A 20,579-nucleotide genomic window follows, 5' to 3' on the forward strand; every position below is an offset into this window, starting at 1 on the left:
CAGCATGGCTAGGATCAAAAACTCTGATGACAGCACATGTGGTCAAGGATGTGGAGAAAAAGGAGCACTCTTCCACTGCTAGTGGGATTGCTAACTGGTATAACCACTCTGGAAATCAATCTGGAGTTTTCTCAGAAAATTGGAAATAGACCTACCTACAGATCCAGAAATACTACTCTTGGGCATATATCCAAAAGATGCCCCACCATACCACAGGGGTACAAGTTCCACTATATTTATAGCAGACTTGTTTGTGACAGCCAGAAGCTAGAAACAACCGAGATGTCTCACAACAGAAGAATGGATACAGAAAATGTGGTTCCTTTACACAATGGAATATTACTCAGCTATTAAGAAGGAGGATATCATGAGTTTTGCAGGCAAATGGATGGAACTAGAAAATATCATCCTGAGTAAGGCAACTCAGACTCAAAAGGACATGCATGGTATGTAGTCACTAATACGTGGATATTAGCCAAAAAGTACAGAATACCCAGGATACAATCTTCAGAACTCAAAAAGATTAACAAGCCGAAGGGTTCAAATCAGAATGCCTCAATCCCACTTGGGAGTTAGAAGAAAGCAATCACAGGAGATGAGGGCAAAGGGAGGGCAAGAACTAGGTGGGAGAGGAAATAGGGAGGGGAAAAGAGAAACATGATCAGATATTTGGGGGCAGGGACAGGAGAAATGGGACTGAAGTCCTGAGGGCCAGCAGAAAGAATGGTAAAAAGCAACCTTGGAAGATAGGAATGGGGGGGGACCCCATAAGGAATACCAGAGACCTGGGAGGTAAGAGACACTCAGGACCCAAGGTGAGGGACCTTAGATGAAATGTACAGTAGGGAGAGGAAAATGTAGAGTCCACCTCTAGTAGAAAGACAGGGCTTTCTACTAGACAGTAGAAAGATAGGGTTGCCCTCCCATAGTCAAGAACTCTGACCCTGAAATCTTACTATTGAAAAGAACTGCAAGGACAAAAACTGGAGAAGAGACTGAGAGAAAGGAGGTCCAGTGACAGGTCCAAATTGGGATCCAGCTCAAGGAGAGGCTCTATGACCTGACACTATTACTGATTCTATGATGTACTTACAGACAGGAGCTGCCTTCTGAGAGGACCAACAAGCAGCTGAAAGAGTCAGATGCGGATACGTACACCCAAGCAATAGAGAGAAGCTGGGGACCCTGGGAGAATTAGGGAAACACTGGAAGAAGCTGAGGAGGAGGAGGGCAACTTCGTAGGAAGACTGGCAGTTTTAACTAACGTGGACCCCTGAGATCATCAAACACTAAGCTACTAACCAGGCAGCATACACCAGCTGATAGGAGGCCCCTGATGCATATACAGCAGAGGACTGCTGCTGGTCTGGCCCCAGTGAGAGAAGAGGCAACTAATCCTGGAGAGACTTGAGGCCACAAAGAGTGAGGAGGGCTGGTGGTGTTGGAGTGGGTGGGAGAATAGGGGTGAGGGGGAAGGGGTAGGAGATAAGGGAGGCGGTAGGGGATGAGGAACAGAGGACAGACTAGGAGAGGATAAAGACTGGACTGTAAAAAAATGAATAATGAAATTAATGGTTAAAAAATAAATTAAAAAGAAATTGTCTTCAAAAATAATTGGAAAGGTAGTCTACACAGTTAACTTAAGTGACCATCCCTTTACTCTGTGAGAAAGCTTTTCTTGCACCTCCTGGATCCTTTTGGACACAGTGAGCATCTTGGAATTTCCTGGTGCTATCCAAATGCTTTGGTACTACTCTATTCAACAGAACATAGATAACTCTCCAGGTAACAGAACGAAGTCCTTCAAGCTGATTAGCTTCAAAGATAGCTGCTTGTTCTGTCATTGTACTGAAGGCTGGAGACTCGAGCTCCAAGTATCCCCTTACGCCTAAGAAAGCTTGTCCTGCTCCTGATTTCTCTGTGTATTTCTGTGTCTTCTCTCACTAAAAAGATACCAGGCCTTGAATGCAGAGCCTGTTTTAGTCTAGAATGACTTCATCTTAAGTAATTACATTTTCTATGATGCCATTTGCTATTCAGTCACATTCTGTGGCTCTGTATGGATATGAAATTTGAGCAACTGGAATTCAACCCACTACACTGGCTCGCTCTACCTTTTCTTCTTTCTTTCCTTCTTTCTTTCCTCCTTTCTTTCTTTCTTTCTTCCTTTCTTCCTTCCTTCCTTTCTTTATTTCCTTCTTTGTTTCTTTCTTTAGGTTTTTCAAGACAGGGTTTCTTTGTTTAGCTCTGGTTGAGCTATTTCAAATGCTGTGGATCAGGCTAGCTGCAACTCAGTGATCTGCTTGCCTCTGCCTTCCAAGTGCTGGGATTAAAGGGGTGGTACTTGGTGGCCCTTTCTCCTTCTCCTTTTGCTCCTCCTCCTCCTCTTCCTCCTCCTCCTTTTCTTCTTCTTTTTATGATAAAAGATTGGAGGTAGGTTGTGCTTGCCTTGAACTTGTTACATAAGTGAGGCTGTACTCAAGCTCCTGATTCTCCTGTCTCACAGCCTCCAAACCATTGGATTACAGATATCTACCACAACACTCAGCTTACTGAACATTTTAGATTTTAAATATATAAATAGCCATATTTGCCATTATGAAAAAGAGTACTCTGAGACTATTCTTAGATACCATCTCTACATAGATGTATCAATTATATTCTTTGATATTTTTAATCAAAAGACATGTCATCTCTTTCCTTTCTGTGTCTGACTTAATGAATTTGAAAACAATAAGGATAAGCTTAAATGGGTACATTGAAATAATCTTAAATGGGTGGTTTTATGGTGAGTTACTGCTGATAGTTTGTATGGCATTGTATCATGGTTCTAAGTTTGGTCCTGGGTTCAACGATACTAATACCACTTGAGAACTGTTACAGATACGTGTTCTCAGACCTTACCCCAAATTTACAGAATCAGAAAATCTGGTAATGGAGTTAGAAATCTATTTTAAGCAATCCTGTGATGATTATAGCATACTCCCAACTGACAGAAATTGTAATACTGATTGACAAGACAGTCTCTGAAGTCAACGTATCTGAATTTCATCATCAATATCTGTCCCTTTCAGCTATATCATCCCGAGCAAAGTTATTTTCTATTTTGTCTTTTACAAAAAGATATATTGGTAGGAGCAGCACATTTCTAAAGGGTTCCTATGAGGATTAAAATAGTTAATCAATGCAGATTGACTAGAACAGTACTTTGCCTATACTAATGTTCAATATACTTAGTCATTGGGGAAATGCAAATCAAAAAGACCCTGAGATTCCACCTCACAACAGTCAAAATGGTTAGGATCAAAAACTCAGGTGACAGAAGATGCTGGAGAGGATATGGAAGAAAAGGAACGCTCCTTCATTGTTGGTGGAATTTCAAGGAGGTACAACCACTCTGGAAATGAGTCTGTCAATTCCTCAGAAAATTAGACATAGTACAACCTGAGGACTCAGATATAACACTCTTGGTCATATACCCAAAAGATGTTCCAGCATATAAAAATGACACATACTCCACTATGCTCATAACAGTCTTATTTTTTTTCATTTTTTAAAATTAATTTATTTAGTTTTATTGGATATCTTATGTATTTACATTTCAAATGTTATCCCCTTCCCCGCTCCCCTCTGCCCTCCCTATGTTTCTATAAAGATGCTCCCCACATACTACACACCCACTCTTGCCCACCTATTCCCAGCTCAACAACTTGACATTCCCCTACACTGGGGAAACAAGGCTTCACAGGACCAAGGGCTTCTCCTACTAATACCAGACAATGTCTTCCTCTGCTACGTATGCGGCTGGAGCCATGGGTCCCTCCATGTGTACTCTGGTTGGTGGTTTAGTCCAACCAGAGCACTGGGGGTCTGATTGACTGATATTGTTGTTCTTCCTGTGGGGTTGCAAACCCCTTCAGTTCCTTCAGTCCTTTCTCTAACTCCTCCATTGGGGTCCCCGTGCTCAGTCCTATGGTTAGCTGCAGTCATCCTCATCTGTATCAGTAAGGCTCTGGCAGAGTCTCTCAGGAGACACTCATATCAGGCTCCTGTCAGCAAGCACATCTTGGCATCAGCAATAGTGACTGGGTTTGGTGGCTGCATATGGGATGGGTCCCCAGATGGGTAAGTCTCTGCATGACTTTTCCTTCAGTCCCTGCTCCACTCTTTGTCCCTGTATTTCCTCCTGTGAGTATTTGGTTTTCCCGTTCTAAGAAGGAATGAAGCATCCACATTTTGGTTTACCTTCTTCTTGAGCTTCATACAGTCTGTGAATTGTTTCTTGGGTATTCCGAGCTTTAGGGCTAATATCCACTTATCAGTGAGTGCATACCATGTGTGTTCTTTTCTGACTGGGTTACTTCACTCAGGATGATATTTTCTAGTTCCATCCATTTGCCTAAGAATTTCATGTAGTCAACGTTTTTAATAGCTTATTACTCCATTGTGTAAATGTAACACTTTTTTTTTAATCCATTCGTCTGTTGAAGGACACTTGGGTTCTTTCCAGTTTCTGGCTATTATAAATAAGACTGCTATGAACATAGTGGAGCATGTGTCCTTGTTATATTTTGTAACATCTTTTGGCTGTATGCCCAGGAGTGGTATAGCTGGTCTTCAGGTAGTGCAATGTCCAATTTTCTGAGGAATCGCCAGAATGATTTCCAGAGTGGTTGTACCATCTTATAATCCCACCAACAATGGAGACATGTTCCTCTTTCTCTACATCCTCACCAGCATCTGCTATCATCTGAACTTTTGATCTTAGCCATTCTGACTGGTATGAGGTAGAATCTCAGGGTTGTTTTGATTTGCATTATTTCTAATAGCCAGAAGTTGGAAACAACACAGATATCCCTCAACACAAGAATAGATATGGAAAATGTGGTACCTTTACACAATGGAGTGCTACACAACTATTAAAAACAATGACTTCTGATTTATTTAGCCTTCCTCTCCACAAAAGAGAAACAAGCCAAGAAAGAAATTAGGGAAACGATACCCTTCATAATAGTCCCAACTAATATAAAATACCTCGGTGTGACTTTAACCAAACAAGTGAAAGATCCGTATAATAAGAACTTCAAGCCTCTGAAGAAAGAAATTGAAGAAGACCTCAGAAGATGGAAAGATCTCCCATGCTCATGGTTTGACAAGATTAATATAGTAAAAATGGCCATTTTACCAAAAGCAATCTACAGATTCAATGCAATCCCGATCAAAATACCAACCCAATTCTTCTGAGAGTTAGACAGAACAATTTGCAAATTCATCTGGAATAACAAAAACCCAGGATATCCTAACCCAGGATACCTAAAACTATCTTCAACAATAAAAGGACTTCCTGGGGAATCACTATCCCTGAACTCAAGCAGTATTACAGAGCAATAGTCATAAAAACTGCACGGTATTGGTACAGAGACAGACAGATAGACCAGTGGAATAGAATTGAAGACCCAGAAATGAACCCACACACCTATGGTCACTTGATTTTTGACAAAGGAGCCAAAACCATCCAATGGAAGAAAGATAGCCTTTTCAGCAAATGGTGCTGGTTCAATTGGAGGTCGGCATGTAGAAGAATGCAGATCGATTCATGCTTATCACACTGTGCAAAGCTTGAGTCCAAGTGGATCAAGGACCTCCACATCAAACCAGATACACTCAAACTAATAGAAGAAAAAGTGGGGAAGAATCTCTAACACATGGGCACTGGAGAAAATTTCTTGGACAAAACACCAATGGCTTATGCTCTAAGATCAAGAATCGACAAATGGGATCTCATAAAACTGCAAAGCTTCTGTAAGGCAAGGACACTGTTGTTAGGACAAAATGGCATCCAACAGATTGGGAAAAGATCTTTACCAATCCTACAACTGATAGAGGACTTATATCCAAAATATACAAAGAACTCAAGAAGTTAGACTGCAGGGAGAAAAATAACCCTATTAAAAATGGAGTTCAGAGCTAAACAAAGAATTCACAGCTGAGGAATGCCAAATGGCTGAGAAACACCTAAAGAAATGTTCAACATCTTTAGTCATAAGGGAAATGCAAATCAAAACAACCCTGAGATTTCACCTCACCTTAGCCAGCGAAAATGGCTAAGATCAAAAACTCAGGTGACAGCAGATGCTGGCGAGGATGTAGAGAAAGAGGAACACTCCTCCATTGTTGGTGGGATTGCAGACTGGTACAACCATTCTGGAAATCAGTCTGGAGGTTCCTCAGAAAATTGGACATTGAACTACCTGAGGACCCAGCTATACCTCTCTTTGGCACATACCCAAACAATGCCCCAACATATAACAAAGACACATGCTCCGCTATGTTCACAGGAGTCTTATTTATAATAGCCAGAAGCTGGAAAGAACCCAGATGTCCTTCAACAGAAGAATGGATACAGAAAATGTGGTACATCTACACAATGAAATATTAATCAGCTATCAAAAACAATGACTTTATGAAATTCATAGGCAAATGGATGGAACTGGAAAATATCATCCTGAATGACGTAACCCAGTCACAGAAAAACACACATGGTATGCACTCATTGATAAGTGGATATTAGCCCAAACGCTCGAATTACCCTAGATGCACAGAACACATGAAACTCAAGAAGGATGACCAAAATGCAAATGCTTCAGTCCTTCTGTAAAAGGGGAACAAGAATACCCTTGGCAGGGAATAGAGAGGCAAAGTTCAGAACAGAGGCAGAAGGAACACCAATTCAGAGCCTGCCCCACATGTGGCCCATACATATACAGCCACCAAACTAGATAAGATGGATGAAGCAAAGAAGTGCAGGCCAACAGGAACCGGATGTAGATCTCTCCTGAGAGACACAGCCAGAAACAGCAAATACATAGTCGAATGCCAGCAGCAAACCACTGAACTGAAAACGGGACCCCCCCCCATTGAAGGAATCAGAGAAAGAAATGGAAGAGCTTGAAGGGGCTCGAGACTCCATATGTACAACAATGCCAAGCAACCAGAGCTTCCAGGGACTAAGCCACTACCCAAAGACTAAACATGGACTATCCCTGGGCTCCCACCTCATAGGTAGCAATGAATATCCTAGTAAGATCACCAGTGGAAGGGGAAGCCCTTGGTCCTGACAAGACCGAACCCCCAGTGAATGTGTGTTGGGGGGAGGGAGGTAATTGGGGGAGGATGGGGAGGGGAACACCCTTATAGAAGGGGAGGGGGAGGGGTTAGAGGGATGTTGGCCTGGAAACCGGGAAAGGGAATAACAATTGAAATGTAAATAAGAAATACCCAAGTTAATAAAGATGAAAAACAAAACAAACAAACAAACAATGTCTTAATGAAATTCAGGCAAATGGATGGAACTAGAAAATATCATCCTAATTAAGGTATCCCAGTCACAAAAGAACACACATGTTATATACTCACTGATAAGTGGATATTAGCTTAACAAAAGCTCTGAATACCCATGATACAATTCACAGACCATATGAAACTCAAGAAGGAAGAAAAAGCAAGAATGGACGCTTCAGGCCTACTCCGAAGTGGGAAGAAAATAATCACAGAAGATAGAGGGAGGGATGAGAGAGAGAGAGAGAGAGAGAGAGAGAAGAGGGGGAGAACAAAGAGGGGCAGAATCAGGTGTGGAAGGAGACAGGGGTGGGGGAGGGAAGTACTGAGGGTCAGGAAATTGAATGGTGGTGTATAGCAGTGGGATAGCCACTAGAAAGTCCCAGATGCCAGAGACCCTAGAGGTTCCCAGGATGACATTAGCTGAAATACCCAACAAAGGGGAGAGAGAACCTGTAGAGACCATATCCAGTCGATAGGCACACCCTCCAGGTGAGGGATGAGGCCATTCACTCATCTCAAAAATATTAACCCAGAATTGCTCCTGTCAAAAGGAAATGCAAGGACAAAGACTGGAGCAGAAACTGAAAGAAAGACCATCCAGAGAGTGCCCCACCTAGGGATTCATCCCATCGGTAGACACCAAACCCAGATGCTATTACTGATGCCAAGAAGTGCTTGCTGACAGAAGCTTAATACAGCTGTCCACTGAGAGCCTGAATAGTACAGATACATGTAGCCAACCATCGGACTAAGCGTGGAAAGCCAATGGTAGAGTTGAGAGAAGGATTGAAGGAGCTGAAGGGGTTTACAACTCCATAGGAAGAACAAAAATATCAACCAGTCAGACTCCCCCCCAAAACCCCAAGGAGTAAAACATCAGCTAGAGTACACATGGAGGGACCAATGACTCCAGCTGCATATGTAGAAGAGGATTCCCTTATCTGGCATCAATGGGAGGGGAGCCTCTTGGCCATGTTGAGGATTAATGACCCCAGTGTAAGGGAATGCTGGGTACTGAAGAAGGAGTGGGTGGGTAGGTGGGAGAGCACCCTCATAGAAGCAGAGGAGACAGGGGAGATAGGGGGTTTAACTATGAAGGGAATAAGATTTGAAATGTAAATAAATAAAACAATCAATCAATTAAATAAATAAAATAAGATTTTTGAAGCTTAAAAAAGAATAGTGCTTGGCCTACAAGCACTACATAAATGTTAGTTAAATATTGATATCCAAATTACAAATTGAGGAAAGGAATTTTGCTTTTGCCTGCTTGCTCTTACTCTTGCAGGTCAGTTGATCTATCCTGCTGCTGTAGCACTCCTGTGCTGGTATTGAAATAATGTCTTCAGGATTCCAATGGAGACTGAAACTCATCAGCTCTCCTGGAATCCTCTAGAATTCCAGTGTCATATTGGTACTCATGAGACGTCAGCTTCATAAACAAGTCCTAGATTTTCTCCAGAATAAAACTGCCATTGTTGAACTAACTGAACTGCAGCCTATAAGCCAGCATAATAATTATCTAATAACACCTATTTTATGTGTGAGTGCATGCCAGGGCACATGCGTGAATACACACACACACACACACACACACACACACACACACACACACACACACACCGAGTTCTATTCATTTAGATAATTCTGCCTAACACAAACTTCTTGACTATACTTTGTCTTCTCTTGAAAGTTAAAAGTTACACAATCTTCCCTTAAGTACCCAACTGACATTTTTCACTGTCTTTATATATATATGTATATACAGATTTGTTAAACTGTTGGTGCTATAATCATATCTGGATGTCATTTTGCATTCGGAAATGGAAATCAGTTGTGTAAAGGATAGTTCTGCTTAGGCTAGAAATTAAAATTAATCCAAACCACAAGGAATTCCCTTCTTCAAAGTACTACCCCATCCCAGGACTCATTTTTTTCCTAATGATTCTTTTCCACTGAAATGTTAACCTTCTTTAAAGGTAATATGAGAGGGAACAGAATATTCCTTATACAATTATATCACTTAAAATTCGCCCTACTGGTGCTCATGTTATCTCATTTTCCCTCAAGAATGGCACATAAACTGTATTTATTCATTTACTTAGCACATGCTTACTGCATACCTTGTATATTGTGCTACAAACAGATCCAATTTTCTCTCAATAAAATCATAGGGTAGCATGTTCCAGTAGTACCAAGATAGATGATGTTGTTCATGGGTCCAGACACAGAGACCTTCTCCACCAAACAGTCCTGGCTTTTCTACCACAGAATTATCATAAAGGAAAAAATAATGTAATTTTTCATATGATTTTTTTAATTTAAACTGAGCCTGATAATGTTGCAGCTCCCACATGTTGTTTCATATATTAGCCATTGTCTTACCTGGGCCCTATTCTACTTCACGATTACATATGAAACTACCACAAGTTGCTTAGCCACTGTCCTATTTGTGGACATGATAGCATCCCTTTTTAAAGTTATATTTACTTATTTTGTGAGTGTCAGGACAGGTGTATGTGTGCCCAAACATGGACTTAACACTGTGTGCATGTAGAGGCAGAGAATTTCTAAGAGCTAGCTCTCTTTTCCTACCATGTGGCTCCCAGAGAAAGGAGTAAGGATCATGCTAGGCTGTAAGTGCCTTTGCCTACTGAGAAATCTCACCAAACCACCTCAGCTTCTATTTGGGGCCATTAAAATTAAAACTACTAGTAGCTGTATGTACAAACCGTCTTATAAACATATAATCTCATTTATCTTGATTAATCTATGCTTGTATGTTTATGTCTATGGTCTCTTTGGAGTCAATTTTGTTATGTTGCCAAGCAAGAGCAAAAGTTAATTTTCCATAAAAAATATATCTAGTTTTCCACTACTGGTTACTGAAAGAATGATTCCTCCTTTCCCCTTCATTGGATTATTCTGGCACCATATTGAAAATTAATTGACCATATATGCATGCATCTCTTCACAGGATTTTTATTCTGTTACATTGACTAGATGTCTACTCCAAGGCCACAGGGTCGTGATCACCATAGCTATGTAATAAATCCTGTACCATGCTCCTTTTCAGAAAAAGCATTCTACTTTTCTGAAACCCTCTGTCTTTCTGCACAAATGTGAGGCTGTGATTACCAATTTCAAAATAAGAAAAGGAGTGTTTTAAGTTATGATTAGAATTCGATTGAATCTATAGATAGTTGGGAAGAATTCAACTCTAAAAAACATGGGGTTTCCAATCTACAGTGCATGCTAGTTCATGATTTTGTTTTTGTTTACATATACAAGTATTTTGCCTGTATGTTTGTCTGTGCACCACACGGATGTCTGATGCCATAACATGTCACATGAAGATATTAACTGCCCAGCAAATAGAGTTATGGAGAGCTGTGAGTCTCCATATGGGACCTAGGACTTGAACTCACACCTGCTGGGCTAATAGTGTGTGCTTATAACCCCTGAGACAACTCTCCAGCACCTGACTTTGTAATTTCTAATACTGCATTTTTCTATTTTTAAATTTCCATGTTTTCTCTCCTAGGTTTGAATTTTCATATTTATTTTCATTGACTATGAGTATATTTTTCCTTTATTGAGACTATAAAGGCATGACTTCCAGTACTTGCCAATGCTTGGTAATATCTGATTCAGTCTTCTTGGAACCATTCACTTTTTAAGCCAATAGATTTGGATTTTTTCCTGAACAATATTCAAGTTATATTGCAGAGGATTTGCATTTTTGTGTCCTTCTTGGAAATTTAACAGCTTTGTTTTTATAGATAGCAGTTTGGGTCTCAGTGAACCCACAGAGGCAGGTTTTTTTTTTTCAGAAGGGCAATTCAAATCTCAGTTCATCTGTTTATTTTCAGCCCTACTTTATGTCTGGCTCCTAAGTTTGCTTTCTTACCGTCAGAGGTGGACGTGAAGTTTAGATGCTTTTCTCTCCGTACGCTTACCTCTGACCTCTGGAGTTTAGGCCTGAAAGACTGTTAGATTTCTATTCGACTATTTCCTGTTGTGATCTGGTCTACTTGATAGCAAGCCTAAGGCTATAACCTACTAGAATATGTCGCAGGATATTTGGCCATACTGTGAGCCCTGAGATTGTGTTATTTACTAATGAGAAAAAAAACTGTTTCTAGTTTTGGTGTGGCTCATTCCTAGCACATACCTTTAATACCTCTGGATGGAATGCAGACATGCTCTTGGTACACAACTTTATTCCCCAACAGCAAAGGTAAAGCTAGTTTGCAGAAGGAAGCACCCTCCTGAAAGTGATGTCTAATTCAGTAGCAGACAAAGTGATGAATCAGAGAAAGATTTGACAGAATAGGATATAGCCAGGACTCTTGAGAAAAGAGAGGAAAGGGAAAAAACTCAAGGGAAGTGCAGAGAGGAGGGAGGAGGACGAAACAGTTGTATCAGGACAGTTGTACAGACACAGGATGCAGAGAGAGAGAACAAGTTAGACACAGGTGAAGACAGAATGAACCAGAGAATGAGAAGGATCCAGAAGATTAGAATATGTTGCCAAAGTTAATACGAGATCAAGCAGAGCAATTCAGTGAGAAACAGAGAAGCTAGATGGAATCACTCAGCTTCAAGAGGAGTTTTGATCCAGAAAAGTTGAGTTGAACCAGCCAGTCAGATCTCAGAAAGAACTAGGAAGGAGCGAGCTTATTCAATAGCAAACCTCAGAAGCTGAAAACATTCTTAGGCCTAGATTAGATTGTACAGAGGTTAGGAGCTTCTAGGACAAGTCCTCGGTTAGCAGCTGGAGGTAGCAAGCCTCCAAGATGACAATTACATCAGAAGAATTACAAGACACTTTTACAGAAATGTATTAGTTCATCCTTAATTGCCATAACTAAATATCTAGAGCTGGTTAATATATAAAGAAAAAGGGTTATTAGAGTATAGGTATAAAGAGTGAATGTCCAAGATTAAAAAGTTTCATGAATATTTGTCCTGGAAAAGATCATAGTGGCAGATGATATCCTGCAAGGACATGTGTGAGGCCAATCACCTGTAGGATAAGAAGCCAAGGAGCAGCTAGGAATTATGATGAAAACTATCGGGGACCTAAGAGAACTATGTTCATTGTTTTAAAGGCTACCTCCCCTTACTGACCTAATTACTTCTCACTGGGTCCCAACTCTGGAAGGTTTTATCACCTTTCACATCACTGCAGAGTGGACTGAGCATCAAGGATAGGCACCTCTGGGAGACATGCTGGAAGAATGACCAAAGACAAAAAGAGGAGATACAGAAAACCAGGCAATGACCTTTGCTCCTCGCAACTTCCCTTTCAAATGCTAAGTCTGTGCAATTTTTTTTAGGAGCTTTGCAGTGCTGTGCACTAAGTCTGAAGCCATTACCTATGAGGGGACAAATTAGATAGGAGCTTGCCTGGCCTCAAAAGAAGCGGGGAGAAACTGAACATTTAAAATATGCTCTCAGGGAAGAAGATGGAAAGACCTCCCACACCCAGGGGTAGAAGGGTCAATACTGTGAAGATGCCCATTCCACCAAAACTAATGTACAGATTCAATGTACTTCCGAAATCAGACTTCCAAGGCTACTCTCTCCAGACAGAATTTCTTTCTTAAAACTCCTGTGGATATTCATTGCTACCTATGAGGTCAGAGTCCAGGGTCAGTCCATGTATAGTCTTTAGGTAGTGGCTTAGTCCCTGGAAGCTCTGGTTGCTTGGCATTGTTGTACATATGGGGTCTCGAGCCCCTTCAAGCTCTTCCAGTTCTTTCTCTGATTCCTTCAACGGGGGTCCTATTCTCAGTTCAGTGGTTTGCTGCTGGTATTCGCCTCTGTATTTGCTGTATTCTGGCTGTGTCTCTCAGGAGCGATCTACATCCGGCTCCTGTCGGTCTGCACTTCTTTGCTTCATCCATCTTGTCTAATTGGGTGGCTGTATATGTATGGGCCATATGTGGGGCAGACTCTGAATGGGTGTTCCTTCAGTCTCTGTTTTAATCTTTGCCTCTCTCTTGCCTGGGTCCTGCTAAGACTGAACCCCCAGTGAACTAGACTGTTGGGGGGAGGGGACAATGGGGGGAGGGTGGGGAGGGGAACACCGATAAGAAAGGGGAGGGGGGAGGGGGATGTTTGCCCGGAAACTGGGAAAGGGAATAACACTCGAAATGTATATAAGAAATACTCAAGTTAATAATAAAAAAAAGAAAGAAATATATCTAATAAAAGTATTAAAATAAAAAATAAACTATGAAAAAAAGAAAAAAAACTCCTGTGGAAGAGCAACACTTGCTGAGAGGCGCCACTGAGAAGACCACCATTGATGCCTCTGGCCAGCATTGCCTCCACGCATCCACATGCATTGGGAGTCTGTTTGTAAACATTGTCAAGCGAAGTTTTAAATCGTTGTTAAAAAGAAATGTGCAGACCTATAGTGGGCCTAGATGCCGCATGGAAGATCGTAATTCTATACAAACTGAAGCTGGGGAAACCCATGGACCATCATACCCACCACAGATCTCAACGTGATGACTGCTGAGTAAAAGAACATCAGCTTCACCGTGTGGAGTGTACGGACAAGAGCAGCCATTGGGGTGTCATCACCACCAGAACAGTCAAGGTTTGATCTTCAAAGCGGACAGCGATGAGAGACTGAGTGAACAAGGCTGGTGAAAAGCTCATGAGAATGCTTGCTGAAGATGAACTCTGTGATGCTGTCTCCTGGTGTGTCTCAACACACAGGACTTCACCAATGCCAAATGAGATTGCAGGCAAGCTGTGGCTGTACTCTCTACACCATAGGAAGTGGTATTTTCAAGCCATCTGTGACATCAGGGGACCAGTTCTACAAAAGACTAGACTGGCTGTCCAGTGGGCTCCAGAATGAGAAGGAAATCTGATTCCTCCCTAAACTTCACTTCCTCTTCACTGCTTTTCTTTCTAGCAGTTACATGCAGCTCTGTGGCCCAAAGTGCTAGAAATGCTGTCTCCATAGGTTGGTCACAGCGTGTATCACAATATTCTTTACACGTATACACATGAACTGAAGCCAGATTATTATTTTTTTTTTAATGTAAATAGTCTCTGTTTCCACTGAGGCAGTTTCTGGTACTCTTTGGCATTATTACTTATTTTCAAATTATTATTATAAAAATAAAATAAACTGACTCAGCACTGAGAATGGATTTGATTCTCAGAAATTCTGGCCTCCGGGAATCATGAGTAAAAAATGTAAGACAAGCACACTTAAACACACAGAACAAAACCTATTCCTATTGAAGTAAAGACCTGAATGCCATCAGGTTAGCTGTTCCCTGGGAGAAACAGGAAAGAAAAAAAACCATCATGCATTGCATGGTCACAGGAGAGCCACTGTGACTTGCCTGACTTTGTATCATGTGCTTCCCATAGCATTGTGCCTGCATGTTTGCTCACATGGTTACTAAGGGACAGGCTGGAGGGGGGTGGGGTATAATAAAGAGCAAGGCCCAGCCTTGTACTTTGTTGTTATGTGGCCAGCTAAGATGGCAGTTTGATCCTTGGAGGCCATGTAGGACATGAGGTCCCCCAGCATCAAAGGTAGAAGAGTGGGAGTTGTTGTTGAAGTCACAGGAGAAAACCTGGTCCTTGGTGTAGCCCAGGATGCCCTTTAGTGGGCTCTCAGATGCCTGCTTCACCACCTTGATGTCATCATACTTGGCAGGTTTCTCAAGGCGGCATGTCAGATTCACAATGGATACATTGGGGGTAGGAACACGGAAGGCCATGCCAGTGAGCTTCCCGTTCAGCTCTGAGATGACTTTGCCCACAGCCTTGGCAGCACCAGTGGATGTAGGGATGATGTTCTGGGCTGCCCCACAGCCATCATGCCACAGCTTTACAGAGGGGCAATCCACAGTCTTCTGAGTGACACTGATGGCATGGACTGTAGTCATGAGCCCTTCCACAATGCCAAAGTTGTCATGGATGATCTTGGCCAGGGGGGCTAAGCAGTTGGTGGTGCAGGATGCATTGCTGACAATCTTGAGGGAGTTGTCATATTTCTCGTGGTTCACACCCATCACAAACATGGGGGGCATCAGCTGAAGGAGTGCAGATGATGACCCTTTTGGCCCCACCCTTCAGGTGAGCCCCAGCCTTCTCCATGGTGGTGAAGATGCCAGTAGACTCCATGGCTTACTTGGCACCAGCATCACCCCATTTGATGTTAGCAGGATCTCGATCCTAGAAGATAGTGATGGGCTTCCCGTTGATGACAAGCTTCCCATTCTCAGCCTTGACTGGAACATGTAGACCATGTAGTTGAGGTCAATGAAGGGGTTGTTGATGGCAACAATCTTCACTTTGCCAGATGCAGAAGAGAAGGCAGCCCTAGTAACCAGGTGCCCAATATGGCCAAATTCGTTCACACCGTCCTTCACCATCTTGTCTATGAGACCAGGCTGGCACTGCATGAGAAGATGCAGCTGTCTACTGAGAGCAAGAGAGAGGCCCTCAGTTGCTGAGGAGTCCCCATCCCAACTCAGCCTCCAATACTGAGCACCTCCCTCACAATTCCATCCTAGACCCTATAATAACAGGAGGGGTCTAGGGAGCCCTCCCTTCTCTCTTGAATACCATCAATAATGTTCGCTGCACACACACACACCCAAAAAAGATGGCAGTTTGAATACTCAGTTTGCCCCTTGGGCCTACTTAGACACATTGGCAAGATGCCAGGGTTTCACCAGTAGGAGTAGGTTCAAGCTGAGAGGGTCTGTCCCGTGAGAGCCATGTCTCAGAATGCTAACATCTCCATGTGTGAAGTAGCTTTCTCCATCAGACTGTAAGGTTTCAGTTTGCCACCAAACTGAATACACAGCATGTATTTTTTTCTTTGTATTTTGATAAACACTGAAGAAGCTGGAGCTATTCATTTACCTTGGGGAAACAATACAACTGGTTTATTTGGTGTAGTGGAACCTTTTACCGATTTCAGTACGCGATTAGTAATTAGTATTTTGTGTACTTGTTTTCAGTGTTCATTTTAACAAGCACTGTAATTACATAGCTAATTCATAATTATATATAGTTATTTTTGGTAAAGCCTCTTAACTATTAAGTATATTAATATGGAAGTTACAAAAGAGCAAGGGGAGCTAAAGAAATCCTGAACAAAATAATACTACAGGAGGTATCCTGATAGATCTGATATCAAGTATATTACAAAGCCATAGTAAGAAACACACCATGGTTCTACAACAAAATTTTCCATAAAGATCAGAGCACAAGAACAGTTTCCAGATGCAAACCCATGCAATGATAGCTACCTGATTTTTTACAAAGATACCAAAATATACATTGAGAAGAAAACTAACATCTTTCATGAATGGTTCTGAGAAGCCTAGGTATCAACATACAGAAGAATGAAGTTATACCCTTATGTTCAGCTTGACAAAATTCAGCACCAAATGGATCAAGGATCTCTACATAAGAGCTGATACTATGAAATTACTAGAAGAAATAGTAGCAAGTATACTTCATAGAGACATAGTTAAGGACCGCCTAGATAGGACACTGATGGTATAAAAAATTAAGACCAACTCTTGACCAGTGGGATCTTATGAAACTAAAAAGACCCTGTACAGCAAAGCAAACTGCTAACTGAGTGAAGAAGCATCCCATAGGATGGGAGAAAATCTTTGCCAGTTGGCCATCTAACAGAAGAATCATGTCTCTAATACTCAGACACTAAAAGGATAACTGTTAAGAAAGCAAACAATCCAAATAAACAGGAAGTTCTCAAAATAAGAAATGCAAATGGCTAGGAAACACTTAAAAAGAATTCCAACATCCTTAACCATTGGAGATCCAGACCGAAGCTACCTTAAGATGCTATCTTAACTTAGAATGACCATCACCAAGCTTTCAAATGCCAACAAATGCTGGCATACATGTAGGGAAAGGGGAATACTTTAACACTGTTGATAGTAGTGGAAGCTAGTCCAGCCAGTCTGGAAATCTGTCTGAGAATTCACAACTAGAAAGAGAATTCATAATAGAAGTACCATATGATCCAGCTATTCCATTCCTGAGCATATCTACCAAAGACTTTATATTATGCCACAGATAAACTTAAATGTTTATTTTTATTGCTGCTCAATTCATGATACTTAAGAAGTAGACTCACCAAGATGTCTATTAGCTGATAAAAATGTACTGTATATACACAATAAAGGTACTTTTTAACATGTGAAGAATGATGAAATAATGAACTATATGCATTAATAAATTAAATGGGAAAAATAACTATGCTGAGTGGGTAACCTCGGTCCACAAAAGATAAATTTTACATATTCTCTCATTCATGATTGCTATTGTTGAATCCTTAGTTTCTTGTGGTTATATTGGAAGCTAACCAGCTAGGAAGAAGCCACAGGGGGATCTTGGTGTATGTGTTCAGTGGGTAGGGGAAGGAGATCATAGAGCATAGTTAAAGTGAAAGAATTGAGGGGGAGAATATTAGGAGTTGAGAGGTTCAATCAGGCAAAGGGTAGATGGGTTGGCCAAAACCAGGAAGCAGCTGGGGCTAAGCAAAATGAAGGATGTATGACAAAAGCCATATGGAACCCTATCTTATATACAAAATTAAAAATACAATATTTAAAAGGAGTTGGGGTCATATCCTGTCTGGTTAGACAATAATGATTCTAGAAGGCGTAGGTTACCGAACCAAACAAAATTCCCAGTGTCAGGTATAGGACATCTCCTAATAACTTGTCATGGAGCCTCAGAGTCCCCATAATGATGTAGTACTTACTATTCTTTTTGATTACTGTATAGAGATAGATGATAGGACCCTAGTGCTGAAGACATCTTATGCCTCAGTTGTATGATATAATGAAATCAAGCGGGGACTGCCTTGGAAACTCTCCCTGCTGGCTAGCTTTTATAGTGCTCCAAGGTACTGTGTTGGCTGTTAGAGGCTAAGAGGCATTCATAGTCTTATCTAGCTGCTAACTCAAAAGATTACAAACAGCTCAACATGCAATACATGTCTACATGTGTGTAGTGGCCTGATTGCTGGGAATCTATACCTTGTACCACAAATAAGCCTATGCTTTGGGAGGCCATGCCTCCAAGTGGAAATCTATTTTTGTTTAGCTAAAGTAACAGCTTCAAACTGCCTTATGCGTATTTATATGGTTACCTATAGGCAAATACTACATTCAGTCTTGACAAGAGAAGCCTCTCTTTGTGATGAAGAATAACAGCAAATACAGTCTCATGGCCACATTAGGTGCTGGGCATAAATTACAACTGAAAATAGCCCTAAGCATTTATAGTACCCTTCCTCTTCAAATTTAGGGAAAAACAAGAAAAGAAAGTAAAAAGAATGTAAGAGATGGTGGAGAGATGGGCTAAGAAATGCGATCTTTAGGGTATGGCAAGGCCATTATAATCTAGACCTCACAGCACAAGTGACTGCTTGCACTAGGCCTGTACAAGGTTGACCTCTTCAACCCTCCATCAGGTGAGGCCCAGGATTCCCTTTTCCTCTCAGCTGAACTTTTAGCTCTGTACAGATTTTGGGAAGAGGAAGATCCATTGTCTTTAGTTGTGGGCTTATCGGGCTCCAAAACATAGCTTTAAATTCATGCTCAACTATAGTCTCTAGTTAAACTCAGTGAGTCTCCAAACAAAAACAAAAGACCAGGGCATCAGAAAGGGCTTTCTTTGGAAAAAATGCGGGGGGGTTGTCATGGGTTGGAGGAAGATAAGAGAGGACAGGGATCATGATGCATTACCCATATGTGTGAAACTGTTAAGGAATAAACTTAATTATTAAAAATAAAATATCCTTGCAATTAGAACATGTTGATAAGGAGATAGGATTTCATACAAAGAAAGAGCATGTGGGAAAACACTTTTTGTTTATATAAATATTAAGCCTAGGACCCAGTGGGATAAGAGATATTTTAGCAAGCAGAGTGTAAAAATTTTCTCAGTATAGTAAAATAGCGAGAATACAGAATTTGGGGTGAGGATTGGTTATAGCATAAGGAGGGAAAACAGCTACATTCAATGGCAGCTCAGATAAATGAAGGATAAACTCAGAATCAGATGCTCTGGTATTTAAGTTTGTGTTCAATCTCTGCTTTTTCTGTGATTGCAAAGCAGAAACAAGGAAATTTTATTCCTTGCCCAACTGCTGCCCAATATCGATTGTATATACTGCCATAGCAGATAGTTTATGCAAAAACAAAACAAAAGATGGGGGGAGTCATCACTAAATTAACTTTAAGACAACAGCATGCTGGAAAGATTAATGACATATAATTTACCTTCATGAAAGAAGCACGCATCCAGTAAATTAGAAAATTCATGCAATCATCCAAACAAATTGTTAAATACCCCGCCAAGTGCTTCCCTTATTGAGTATTTGACAAATGGATCTCACATCCATTCTATTACATTGATAGTATTTTCACATCATTCACTCTTTTGTTCGCTTAAGTACCTGAGTTTACGCTAACTGTTATGTGCTCCATTCATAAGCATACTATGAGGAATGTCCAGGATAAGTAATTCTTTTAGAGAACTGAGTAGGTTCTGATCATGTGTTACTCACACTACTGCTTCAGACTGCTAGATTCCAATGATACTCTCATTCTGTCTATATTCAATCCCGAAAGTTAAATTTCTTCATACAAAAGATCCCAGCATTATTTCTGACACCTCCAACACTCCATGATTAGATATGTTGAGTTCCAAGTAGCAATTTCCTTCTGCCTTAATAAGAAAACCAGACAAAATTGACAAACAGCATTCCTACCCAGGGAACAATAATGGCTAAATAGAAAAGATTGAATCGAAATATACAGCATTTGAGTTTTAATTATGCTTCTGACAGCTCCCAAGATCAATATACAATTCCTGTTTTCTTGTTAAAATTATGAAAAGTATTTGTAAAGCCTATTCTGATTTATTTCCTTGCCCCTTCTGTCTCTCTTAACCTTAACTTACAATTTCTTCATAATGTTTTTTTTTATACTTACTAGTTTCCTGGTGTTTCTGTAACAAGATATCACAAATTGGTCAGCTTACAATAGAATTTACTTTTGGGGGGTTGGGAAGATAGAAACTCAAAACAAAGGAATCAGCAAAACTATCGTCTATGCAAACCTGGGTGAAGGATCCTTTAACAATTCATCTTACTCATGAATGATCTCCAGAATCCTAGGCTCTCCTTGACTTGGGGCTAC

General features: G+C 40.9%; 2 pseudogenes; one reads left to right on the top strand and one right to left on the bottom strand.

Moving 5' to 3' along the window:
* Positions 1–9,937: 9,937 nt before the first annotated feature.
* Arf1-ps2 (ADP-ribosylation factor 1, pseudogene 2) lies at positions 9,938–14,234 on the top strand (annotated as a pseudogene).
* Positions 14,235–14,765: 531 nt separating this feature from the next.
* LOC148005407 (glyceraldehyde-3-phosphate dehydrogenase pseudogene) lies at positions 14,766–15,758 on the bottom strand (annotated as a pseudogene).
* Positions 15,759–20,579: the final 4,821 nt, after the last annotated feature.

This window comes from Rattus norvegicus, chromosome 6 (assembly GCF_021556685.1).
Source record: "Rattus norvegicus strain SHRSP/BbbUtx chromosome 6, alternate assembly SHRSP_T2T, whole genome shotgun sequence".
NCBI lineage: Eukaryota > Metazoa > Chordata > Mammalia > Rodentia > Muridae > Rattus > Rattus norvegicus.